This window comes from Lissotriton helveticus, chromosome 1_2 (assembly GCF_964261635.1).
Source record: "Lissotriton helveticus chromosome 1_2, aLisHel1.1, whole genome shotgun sequence".
NCBI classification, from domain to species: domain Eukaryota; kingdom Metazoa; phylum Chordata; class Amphibia; order Caudata; family Salamandridae; genus Lissotriton; species Lissotriton helveticus.
This window is the reverse complement of record NC_136058.1, coordinates 313,182,236-313,195,089: the sequence shown is the minus strand read 5'-3', so window position 1 is coordinate 313,195,089 and position 12,854 is coordinate 313,182,236. Positions and strand designations below refer to the sequence as shown.

The 12,854-nt window shown below is 43.1% G+C and overlaps 2 non-coding genes across 2 annotated transcripts; both read left to right on the top strand.

Annotated features, from left to right (window-relative positions):
* The first annotated feature begins 9,953 nt into the window (after positions 1-9,953).
* Positions 9,954-10,025, top strand: TRNAQ-UUG (transfer RNA glutamine (anticodon UUG)). Its single transcript has one exon. It is a non-coding gene; the product is annotated as a tRNA-Gln (tRNA).
* A 2,751-nt stretch (positions 10,026-12,776) lies between these two features.
* On the top strand, positions 12,777-12,848 carry TRNAQ-UUG (transfer RNA glutamine (anticodon UUG)). The gene has a single exon. It is a non-coding gene; the product is annotated as a tRNA-Gln (tRNA).
* Positions 12,849-12,854: the final 6 nt, after the last annotated feature.

Sequence of the window (12,854 nt, the reverse complement as noted above, 5' to 3'; positions counted from 1 at the left end):
TTGCAGGCCTAAAGTCAAAGATTGTGAACCCACAGTGGATAGAGTTTGCACTTGGGTTCGATGTTTTATGTATACAGGAAACATGGGTGGTAAACGCAATCCATATCAATGGCTTTAAGACCTTTTATTTGCCCGCAGTTCCATCACTGCGTGGGAGAGCAAAGGGGGGTTGTGTATCTATGTAGCATACCATTTAAACCTGGGGAATATCGTAACATTGATTGCTGACCGTTTTTTCCAAATATTAGGGGCAGATTTAGACAGAACAACTGGCATAGTGATAGTGAATTTTTACAATAATGCTCCCTGCGAAGAGCAGGCAGGAGTGTTGGGGGTCATATCCCTCCATATCACTACTATCCAGGCAGCCTCCTCTAAAGACCTTTTTAAATAATTTGGGGTGGAGATTTTAATATCAATCTATGTCAATACTGGGATTCTGGGGTCTGCGGCTTCGGATATAACAAAGATACTAGTTTTCCCCATTTTAATCTTTCTGGCTCTGGCGAGAACATAAATGATATAATTCTTACAGGTGACATGGGTTTTGCAAATAATTTATATAGTACATCGGTTCCATTTAGTCCAACGTTCAATGGATGGGGACTGTCCTCCACTGTTGAATTTATCTTGATTTCGTCTAGATATGCTTCTAGAGTCATAAGCTTTCAAACCCATGACATCTCTCTCAGTAATCATTTTTCGCAGAGTATCAGAGTCAAAGTTGACCGTAGACTAGTTAAAGGGAAGGTCCCTTCTACTTACTGCGTTAAGGACGTTACACTGTCCAGATAAAATGGCTATGCATTGAGCTGGAAAAAAATAGATCCAGACACATTTTTAAGTAAGGCGATATCCAATTGTAGCAATGCTATATGTTTAGGCGACGGCCATTCCGCGTTGGAAATAGCGGAGGGGTTTTCTGTTCTATCAGAATTTATTGGTAATTGCCTTCATGTTAACTTAAGTAAGAAAATCCCCCAAAAGAAAGGATGGTTCGATTTCAGTTGTTCTAATGCCCCAAAGACATTGGAAAATCACCAATTTTCAGCTGCCTCAGAGCCGTGGATCAGTGGATGACTTGGAGCCATCTCAAATTGAATGCTTCAAAAACTGAAATACTCACGTGTGGCGACTGGAAAAATTACAACCCGCTTGCCGCATGGCCTGATGAACTGGGATCACTGCCTAAAGTATCAAAGGAAGTAAGAAACCTCGGAATGACCATGGACTCCAAGCTGTCGATGAATGTCCAAGTGGATAAGCTAGCAAGATCAAGCTTTGCTACTATAAAAACGCTGCGACTAATTTTCCCTCATTTGGGATTTCCACACAAGGTCCAAGCTACCATCTCCCTTGTTCTATCCAAACTCGATTACGCCAATAGCCTCTACCACGGATCACCTTTAACGACCATGAAGACTACAACGGATTCAGAACTCGGCTGCCAGACTACTCTTGCATATCAAAGCACGAGACCACATCTCCCCTGCCTTGAAAGCCCTGCATAGGTTACCGGTTGCCAGAAGATCCACGTTCAAGCTGCTTTGTATTACCCACAAAGCAATACATGGAATAGGACCACTCTTCATCAGGAATAACATCACCAAACACATTCAACAAAGGAACCTCCGCTCTAAAGGAGCATCTCGCCTCAAAATCCCACCATACAAGAAAAAAAACATGGGTGGCACATCCTTCTCTGTTCAAGCAGTCAAACTATGGAACTCTTTACCCCCCCAACATAAGATCCACCGACAACCACCATATCTTCAGAAAACTACTCAAGATCTGGCTCTTCCCCACATAAGCACCATACGGAAACAGAAATTTACAGCATATACCTCTGTATATAAGCATTTGTTTTTACTATAAATATGAACCTATCTTTGTGTATTACTTTATAAAACATGTAAAATAATTATGTTGTTAAGAGAAAATAAAAAATAAAAATTAAAAATAATAATAATAATAATATTCATCAATAAATAAAAATCATCTTTGGTCTACATGTACATACTTCCATTGTGCATCTATGTACCTTCCATGTGCTTGGATCTGTGTGTCTGTTATTTTTCTCCTGAAAAAGCATGTACTTGCATGTTTCACTATACTAATTCAACACTAATCCTCTATGGCAGTGTTTCCCAAACTGTGGTCCGCGGACCCCCATGGGTCCCTGACACATTCCCAGGGGGTCCGCAGGCAGCAGCTTTAAAAGCACTGCAAAGTATCTTGTTTAGTTAGCAGTTTTCAAAGAACAATAAAAGTGTCAGTCTAACACCAGTGATTAATGTCCCTGCTGGAGAGAGATGAGAGTTTTGTCCAGTAGCAACTTTGAATTATCTAATGTAACACAGAGGGTTAATTTGCCTACTACAAAGAACGCGTACCTTGCATTTAAAAAAACAGTATTTTATATGCATAGGTCAGTGGGTTACTGCTTTTGCCAGAGAGATTCTTTCGTTACAGTGCAGTTTATAAGTGACAGTAGTAATCTAGCACAGTGACCTATAAACTGTCAAACAGCTGCTTGCAAACTGCAAGGTACAAGTTTGTGACTTATGTTTTTTCCCAGTCTTTCAATATCCTGATGCTGCTAAAAAGGTTTATTTGGGTGAAAATAAATTGTTATTGTTAAAGTCAGTGGCTATCCACTGTGTTATATTCTGAATCCTGAGTTTGTGCTTCTCCAGACCAAGCACTCTTTAAAAATGCCTACCAGTATGAATGACATGCGAGTTCTACATCATAAAGTCCCCTTTGCCTTAAGTAACATTTTCTATACACTGATTTACACGTATGATTCACCGTCTCTATATGTGTGTGATGTAAATTGTTCTGACAACCTACAATGGTATGAGAGATGCTATAAAAGTGAAATACACGTGACAGAGAGGCTATGGAGAGATGAGAAGCACTGTTGGAGGGTGATAGTGGGGGAATCATTGAAGAACCCCCAGAAAGATTTTCGTATTCTGGTATTCAGATCGTCATTTACTATTCTTTAAAAGCTAATACAATTCAATATATAATGATAAATGTCTTGTAAACTGCACCATTGTTTCCTAAATTTCCTATGGGGAGAGCCTCACCAATCCCCCTTTGTAGTGGTTAGGCTCCCTCACTGCACTTGGTGTGCACCGTATGGGGACTGGTCTGAAATCATTTGCCAGGGCTGCTTTGGGTTTCCAGTCTGGCCCTGGCAGGAGCAGGAGCCTCATACTGCGAAATAAAGACAACCATTGAAACGTTAGTCACGGAGATGCAGCACCACCCTTCCCATTAACCTTTTTTGTTTTCTTGCAAATTCTTTCAATATAAAATACAACAGAAGTGGCGGAGAGTGTTGTTAGCCTCCTTGGCTTAACACACTCAGCCACTTCAGAAACGCAGGGCTGCACCATATGTACAAAAATATGGTGAAGCCCCGCGTTTCCCCTGCGCTGGCGCTACATTTAACAGGGGAAGATTCTTCATGTACAGGACGGTCCCCCTTCCTGCACAAACAATCTTGAAATGTCGTTTTGTCACTTCTAGGTTTGCTGCTTAATGCAGCACATGCAGCACACATGGAAGTTACAAAATGTCGTTTTTTTAAAAAAGATTATTGATGTGCAGGAAGGGTCACCTTTCTGAACATAATCAATCAAAGGCATTTTGCAAACACGGAGAGAAATAAAGCATTTCACCTTGTTTTGCCAAGTTAAGACCAGGTTTTCCCAGGCCTTAAATTTGACACTGCCTCCCATTAACGCTGCCCTTGTAAATAGGGGGCAGCGTCAAAATCAGTGGGTGTTGCAGGGGAAACACCCACTGCCCACCCCTTTCACACTAAGCATTGGGTGAAAGGGGGTCCTATTTACAATGCACCGTTAAGCCACTTTCAGTGGATTAACGTTGCCTTGTAAATAAGGCAAAGCCCCTATCGCCACAGGAACGTCTCAAAAAGTGATGTTCCCATGGTGATAGGGGCTTGTAAATATGCCCCTAACATCATTAGTAATTTGAGTATTTGTTTTTTGTGCACACGTGTGTTAATTGTTTTCCAATTACTCTTCTACTGTTTGAAATTTAAATCCTACAAATTGCTTGGGGGTCCCCAGCTTCCAGTGGGGACTCAATGGGGGTCCTCAGGAGTCAAAAGTTTGGGAACCACTGCTCTATGGGTCCCGGAGTGAGACCCTTACGGGTGATTGTGCGCTTTACAAATGTGGACTTTACAAATGTGGAGTAGCGTGCTACCCGCCGACAAAGCGCTTCGTCGCCTCGTCAGGGGTAGTAAGCGCTATATAAATGCAATTACAATACAATACAATAGAAAGGTAAAAAACTATGAAGAAATAAAAGAAGCAAGAAGGACATATAGAGATGCAGTAAAAGCGAGAAAAAGGCTTGGAATGCCATGCGAGCAGCATCAGAAATGAAAGATTCTTCAGCGTTTTGGAAAGCGGTTAATGCTCCCTTTCTAGTTGACGCAGGGTGGGCAAGCATAGAGATAGCGGTTACTAGGGACGAATGGGTTGACCACTTTTCTAAATTATACTCTATACCCAGCCCTGAACGAAGTAATAGCGACTTGGTGGGGGACAGTGTAGAACCCCAGAGTGCAAATCTCCATTACTGGATCTTAATGAAATTAAGAAGGCAATTGCACTGAGTAAGAGTGGCCCCAGTGGACCATTTAAACATAACATAGACTTCTTGGGACCGATTTTAACACATGTTATTAATGCTTGCATTTCGATCAGCCTCATCCCTACCTGGAGCGAATCGATTCTGGTCCCTATTTTTAAGAAGGGACATAGATACAACCCAGCGTGTTATCGGCCCATTTCACTCCTAGGCTCCACGGCCAAAAACATCGGAAGAGTACTCCTTTCTAGATTACAGGACTGGGAAAATTACCAATCTATCCTTAGTAACATACAATACAGATTTCGCAAGGGCCTTGGTACGATAGATAAGAGCCTAAATTTAGAGTTAACTATTGCCAAATATACCAAGGCCAAAAGGGGCCCTCTCTACCTGGCATTCGTGGACTTGTCCGCAGCTTTCGATTGCGTCATCCATAACAAACTTTGGACGATTCTGGAGAAGATGGGAATGGAACCATCCTTAATCTCCTTAATGAGGCAGTTTTATATCGAGGGCCAGGGTGCGATTAGGCATAGGGGGTGAGTGCACCGACTCATTCACTGTGGGAAGAGGAGTAAGACATGGTAGCTTCCTGGCACCCTTCCTATTTACCTTGTATATTAACAACTTAGACTTGGTTCTGAGAGAGGAGTGCCAGGACCTCCCAGGGGTAGGGAAACGTCCTCTCCCTGTGCTTATGTATGCTGACGACGCGGTGCTCTTGGCCTGCACCCCAAATAGTCTCCAGAAGGTTTTATTTAGTTTCGCAAATTTCATGTCCAATCTGGGCCTCACAGTCAATATATCCAAAACATTCATTTTAAATTGTGGCTTGGGGAGCAGAAAGTGTTGCCTTGGGGGTCCTATTTGACCGTACTGGTACATGTATGTGAGCATTCCTTGGTACCTTTTGAGCAAATTGCAGGTTGTTCAAAACTCTGCCGCTAGACTCCTGCTTGGCTTGCCTAAAAGGTGTAGTGTGCGTACGCATTTGCGCTCCCTGCACTGGCCCCCTGTGGAGGCTCGGATTCAATTTAAAATGCTTTCCATTGCTCATAGGGCCCTTCATGGCCGGGGCCTGAGCTATCTTCATAAAAGATTTGCCTTTTACACTCCAGCTAGACAGCTGCGATCCTCTTCTCAACTTTTGTTGCAGACCCCCAGATTCAATCGTCACAGGTTGGGCGGCTGTTTACTTCTCAGGAAAGCTAGTCTGGCCTGATATGCTTTACCTCTGGCGCTACGGAGTATTCAGGACCGTGTGATCTTTAAAAAAAAGCTTTAAAAGTTCCTCTTTTAGATGACTCTCTGGTACCTTTTTGCCTTTACCCTTGCACGCGCCGGGACACTCTGTCAAGTAGCTGAGCGCGATACAAATTCATTTAACATAACATAACAAAACATGGACACGGGCTGTTAATCTTAGGAGATTGTTATTGTCAAAGTCACCAGCAGCTTTGACTAATTTTGGCAGAAAATTGGTTCGAAGCCTCCCCCCCCCCAGAATAACTTCAAATTTATAAAGCTAAATGTGTCACAATAGCGACCTATGGAGCGGGTATATGGGGCTATGCAGATGTGTCAACTTTGCAGAGGGCCGAAAACAGATTCCTTAGATATGTGCTCGCTGTACCAGATAGTGTCTCCACTTTCAATTGTCACTCGGAATTGGGTCTACCGCACTTAGAGGATGTTATTGGCATTCAACCAATCCTCGTCTGGCATCACATTTGGACTACAGAGCAGACCACCCTAAATTGCCAAATGATCACTGACTGCTGTGGGCTAGATGGGGTATCACACATAGGATAGGATGGCTCAAGTATGTTAAGGAATTTCGGTGTAAATTAGGCCATCAGGAATACTTTGACAACCCCATCACCATGACTAAAGTAGATAAGAAAGTTTTTAAACTTAGTTGTTTGCAATATCTTGAAAGTATCAGAATAAATACAGAGATCCAAAGAATTTCAGTTCTTGCCCACCAAAACATTCTGATTACTTTTAAGATGCAGCCGTATATTGCAGCCGTATTTAATTTACGTAACTTCAGACTTTGAAAGATTTTTATTAACACACTTTAGGAAGGGCATTGTCCATAGATTATTTAGCTTTCCAGCAATTGATGATTGGTCCAGGCAGCTGTCTAACTGCCCATGTGATGACATTTCACCACAATCCACCAAGCATACGTTATTTTGTTTTGCAAATTTTATACAGTACAGAGGAAAAGGTGGATATTTCCGGTGCTTAGAACACTATGTTTAAGACAATGCTGTCCTGCTTTTATATTATTTACAACAAGGAGTGGTGATGGATAGAGTCTCTGAATTAAGCAGAGTACTCTCACCCAGTCAAGAGATCAGGGCTAGACCCAACACCGTTTTTTAGCTCATTGCACCATCCCAGTTTCAGAACCTGGCTGTATGCAAATTAGTCTGTCCCTGGCCCAGTGCATCATGGGAACAGGGCAGACCAGACTATAAAAGCCAATTCTTACACTGGGAAGGAAACAAGCTTCCGGGGACCGGTTTCTGGCATTTCAGCCGTCTTCGGCCCGGCTTGCTTGAATCCTGATGGTGCAATGAGCAAGGGACTCACATCTGAGTATACCCTTCCACGCTTAGGGTGGACAAAATTATTTACAACAAGGGGTGGTGATGGACAGAGTCTCTGAATTAAGCAGAGTACTCTCACCCAGTCAAGAGATCAGGGCTAGATCCAACACCGTTTTTTAGCTCATTGCACCATCCCAGTTTCAGAACCTGGCTGTATGCAAATTAGTCTGTCCCTGGCCCAGTGCATCATGGGAACAGGGCAGACCAGACTACAAAAGCCAATTCTTACACTGGGAAGGAAACAAGCTTCCGGGGACCGGTTTCTGGCATTTCAGCCGTCTTCGGCCCGGCTTGCTTGAATCCTGATGGTGCAATGAGCAAGGGACTCACATCTGAGTATATCCTTCCACGCTTAGGGTGGACAAAATTATTACAGTGTAAGAATTGGCTTTTGTAGTCTGGTCTGCCCTGTTCCCATGATGCACTGGGCCAGGGACAGACTAATTTGCATACAGCCAGGTTCTGAAACTGGGATGGTGCAATGAGCTAAAAAACGGTGTTGGATCTAGCCCTGATCTATTGACTGGGTGAGAGTATTCTGCTTAATTCAGAGACTTTGTCCCTCACCACCCCTTGTTGTAAATAGTCCTGCTTTTATAGTCATACAATCCCTGGGGAAAGAGCTTGTAATCCTATCAGTTACGTCGTTTTTAAAGTCTGTTTTTAACTGCAGAAAGACAAGTCTCATGTGATAATTTGCATTGTATAATTCATTTTGTAATGCTGTGGTTTTATTTTTACCCATATTAGTAATATGAGTTTTTACTGCTATTCTTTCTAATGTGCTTTTATGATTATTTTGTAACCAAATAAAGCTTGATTGATTGATTGCATAATGTGTTGATGCTTAGGAGATTCATCCATAACATCTTTTATGCCTAATGTGATGCAGACATAATGTGTTTGTGGTGCCAATGCTGAGTACAAGTATTTTACCAGTAGTTACTGGTGGGGTCATTCTTACCACTCGTGCTTTGTGATGGTTCTGACATTAGCCCGATTGGCCCTGTCATGCATTTAATCCCCTGTATATTATTACCTGGTGGCAGTTGGCACAGTGTATGTGTGAATATGATTCTAATGTGTTTTGGATAATACAAAGGCTATTTTTTATACAACCTTCTGTGGAGTTTCTTTTGTGGTGTGCCTGGTGTGTTGCTGCTGTATGTGTGTGTGTGTGTGTTGCGCAAACACTTTACACATTGCCTCCAGGATAAGCCTGACTGCTCGTGCCAAGCTACCAGAGGGTGAGCAGGGGTTATCTTCAGCGTGGAACTCCTTTGGCCTGACTAGAGTGGTGGTTTCTGCCTGGCTTAGGCGCATTGCCCTGCCAACGAGAAATCCCATTTGTAACAACTTAGTAAAGGACGTTTCTCTCCTCTAAACATAAATCAAATATAGGGTCATCTATCAACAGTCTCTAAAACAGGAGCACAGAAAAAAAGTTCAGCATGATTAAACTTCAGTAAAAGTCGGAAAATAAAAGGAAATAATGGGGAGATTTATTAAATTTTACGCCATGATTGAGTCACAAGTTATGCAGATTGGTGCAAAATCTTTTTTTCATGATTTACTTTCCAGCGCTAAACTTGTTAACGCTGGAAATAACGTGAAAGTAATGCAAATTACTTAGCGCTCAGGGCGTACCATGGGTGGAGTATGGGTGTTCCCAAGCAACCACCCAAGGTTTCCAACACTAAACCCAATTTACTAAATAAAAGTAGACTGGGTTTAGCATTAGAAAACTGCGCCCTTTTAAAGTGGGCGCAAGGAAGGAGAAATGTTTTCATTTCTCCTTCCTTTTCCGACTTTGCATGTGTGCTGCACTGCACAGCAAGATGGAAGACGTTTGAAGTGAGTCTTAGCATAGCATTTTGAATTGGCAAGGAACCCTTCCAGAAATAAACCTATGCTAGATTCATGGAGACACCCTTGCACCCTCGTGCAAAGGTGTCTCTGTGGCGCATGGCAGCTGATTTCAACACAGGCACTAGGGAGAGGAGAGGAAAGCGCCTTATTTCAGTAAATTAGGTGCTCTACTCCTCTCTCCTTTTCACACAGCGCAGCACACCATTTACGGCTGCTGCACTGCACTGTGCGAAAAAAGAAAATCTCCCCCAAACTGTTTAGCATAATGCCTCACACTAGCAAGAAAAGGACACGTAGAGAGGTTTGTACCTCTCTAAATCCAAATCTCCTCTACCTTCAGCTATGCAAACAATATATAAAGAAATCTTTCTCTAGCTAACGTAAATAAAGATAATAAGCCTGCAAGGTAAAGAGAAAACATGCGGACGAAGCAAAAGCTTTTCAACTGAGGCCTGTAGTCAAGCATACTTTAGTTAAGTATTTAATGTGCACTTTCAAATCCAAGCAAACTTTTAACTTTAAAATAACTGCAAAGTGTGATGAAAAGAATACGTTTACATATGCAAATAGATTTTGAAGATGTAGATGTAAAACATAAATAAAGAAATACATTTTCATGTTTAAATTAATGCATATATAAATCACTAGTTTCTACAGTGAATACATTTCATTGATTCATTTAAATGGTTTGCACACGTGAATAAAGTCACAGCACACAGTAAATATAATGTAAGTGCAGTATATAATTACATCTCTGTGATCTGTAAGGGTGGAGCCAAATTACAGTGCTCCACCACATAAGTCATCCTTTCCAACTGCAGATCAGCTGGTTCCATGGTGTAATGGTTAGCACTCTGGACTTTGAATCCAGCGATCCGAGTTCAAATCTCGGTGGAACCTGTCACTTTTGCAAGTGGTGACATTCATTTAGTTTTTTATAGTTTCAAGAGACAACTTGTTGGTTTTACCTGACTATACGGAGGTGAGCTTTGCATAATTAAATATATCACTAAATAAGGGTAAATAGGGTAAATATACTATTGTTGTTTCAAAGACAGTTGTCCCGCATCCCATTGCATGCGGTTGCTGTTATATTGCTGCTTTGCTTTTTTATTTCACAGCTTCATGCTGAATTATCATTGCTCTACTCTTTTTCCATTTTAGCTCCCACTTAGCTTTTTAATTTGGACATCCATGCCTTACTGCATGAAAAAATATCCTTTTTAGACAGCCCTCGATGCTGTACAACTCCTATCACGCGGGCAAACATCAGCAAAGTTTAACATAAAGGAGGACAAGAAAAGAGATATAAATTAATTGAAAAAAGAAATACACATAAATGTTAAGTGATTGAAAAATAGCAAAATGTCACTCAATTAAAGTTATGGCTTCCAAAATCAGTGGATTAAAACTTCAGTGTATCCGTAGCTGGCCTCCCCTGCCCGGTCACTGCGACGGATGCTCCACATTTTCGGCGCCCACTCTGGGTATCAGATAAACTGGTCTAAGTCCCAGATGTATGCGCTATGGGTTCCCCCTGGCGAGTCCTCGGGGCTTCAATATCCCGGTGGCCCCTCGGGGTTTCCGATACATCGGTATTTTTGTCACTCCTGACCCCGACCTCTTTTCGAACACAACATACTCTGACCTCTCCAGTGCTTCAAATCTGACGTTGTGCATTGGCGCTCTCTCGCTCTCACTATTCTTGGACGTGCGTCCCTGTTCAAAATGTTAGCACACCCGTGCTTTCTCTATGCCCTACAGAATACCCCTATCCCGTTCCCAGATTCTTATTTTTCCCAAATCGACAGGGTATTGCGGGAACTGCTATGGGAGGGCCGTACGCCGCGCATCGCAATGAACATGCTCACCATGGGCTCGTATGACGGGGGCATCGGTTTACCGGATCTCAGACTATATTACCAGGCGTCCCAGTTGGTTATAGTCAATCGCTGGGTGTTTGAGCCTCATGATGAGCCCAATTTACGCACGGATCATTGGCTCCCGGGGCGGGGTGGTTACAACAGAGCACTCTACGCCAACCCCGACAAGCTTAACTCAACAGGCCCCACGGCTCGCACGGTCAATATTTGGCATGAAGTTACCAGAAAATTAGGATGGCGCTGGTGCCTGACGAAGGAGACCCCCCTGTGGGAGCCCAATATTTTAGGTCATCTCAGCGCTTGTCCAGGGTTTGACTAGTGGGATTTAATCTGTATTTCCACGGTTAGGGACATCTGGGTCAAGGGGAGACTAGCCTCGTTTCCGGAGCTCCAAGCCAAATAGCAGCTGACTCCATCGGAGACGTTCAGGTACCTGCAGATTCATCATGCGGTGTCCTCCACCCTGCCAAGGGATAGTCCTCTCCCCGACTCATCCCCTCTGGAAGACCGCCTGTAGTTGAATCCCATGGACCGTAAAGCCATGTCACTCACCTACAAGAAGTAGGTCAACAAACGCCCCAATCAAATATTGAAACTTGGAGAGGGGTGGGAGAGAGATTTGGGAGAGATGGAGGATGACATTTGGCAGGACGCTCTAGCTTCACCACGAGAAATAGCTATCCCCATGCACATGCGACTTCTCCAACTCAAGATCTTCCACCGAGCATATTTTGATGCAAAACTCTTGTTCAGGCTTGGCAGACGCCCCGATCCACTCTGTCTCCAGCATTGCAATCAGGAGGGTACTTTTCTTAACATTTTATGGGACTGCCCACATAGTCAGGTCTACTGGGTGACAATCGCTCATCAACTTGAGAGGGCGGGAGGCAAATCCCTGCAGTTATCTCCCCAACTCTGCTTACTCAATATTTGGGGGGCGTCCAATCTCATACATGCTGAACTGACATGGGCCTCCATGGGCTTCATTATAGCCAAGCGGAATATCACATGACACTGGGGGGTGGCGACGGCCCCGTGCCTGGTTGACTGGGCAAAAGACATGGATACCGCCATGCTGGCTGAAAAATCCGTATTCAAAGGATGAGGTTACCCCAAGAAATGGGACCAGAAGTGGGGGGAATGGAATAAGTACAGAGGGGACATCTGCATCTCCCCGACAGTGGAATTCCAGAAAGAGAGAGGCGAACGCTGATGGCCCCGTTGATGGCAGAGGTGCTGGCTTCTCCCCCTTAGGAGTGGCGTTCTTGGTCTCTCCATCCCCCGCTCCCTGTTGCTATTTGTTTATCTTTTATGCACACTCTGGTCTCTTATTATTCCCTGGGAAATGTATAGTGAGTATTGCTCTTCGTGACCCCCACTCCTTCACGGGGTGAACGACACTATGATAATGCATGTATCTACTGGAGGGGGTATTTCTTACAGTGACTTTACCTTGTATGTACTGGTCTTTGGTTGGTGTTACAATGCAATAAAAAGTTACAAAAAAAAACAACTTCAGTGTATACAAAGACTAGATGTCTTCTTCTTTAAACTGAATAAAAATGCACACGCGTATATAAATCACTAGTTTCTACAGTGAATACATTTCATTGATACATTTAAATAGTTAACACATGTGAATAAAGTTACAGCATGCAGTGAATATAATGTAAGTGCAGTATATAATTAAATCTCTGTGATGTGTAAGGGTGGAGCCAAATGACGCTGCTCCACTATACAAGTCATCCTTTCCAACTGTAGATCACCTGGTTCCATGGTGTAATGGTTAGCACTCTGGACTTTGAATCCAGCAATCCGAGTTCAAATCTCGGTGGAACCTTTCCCT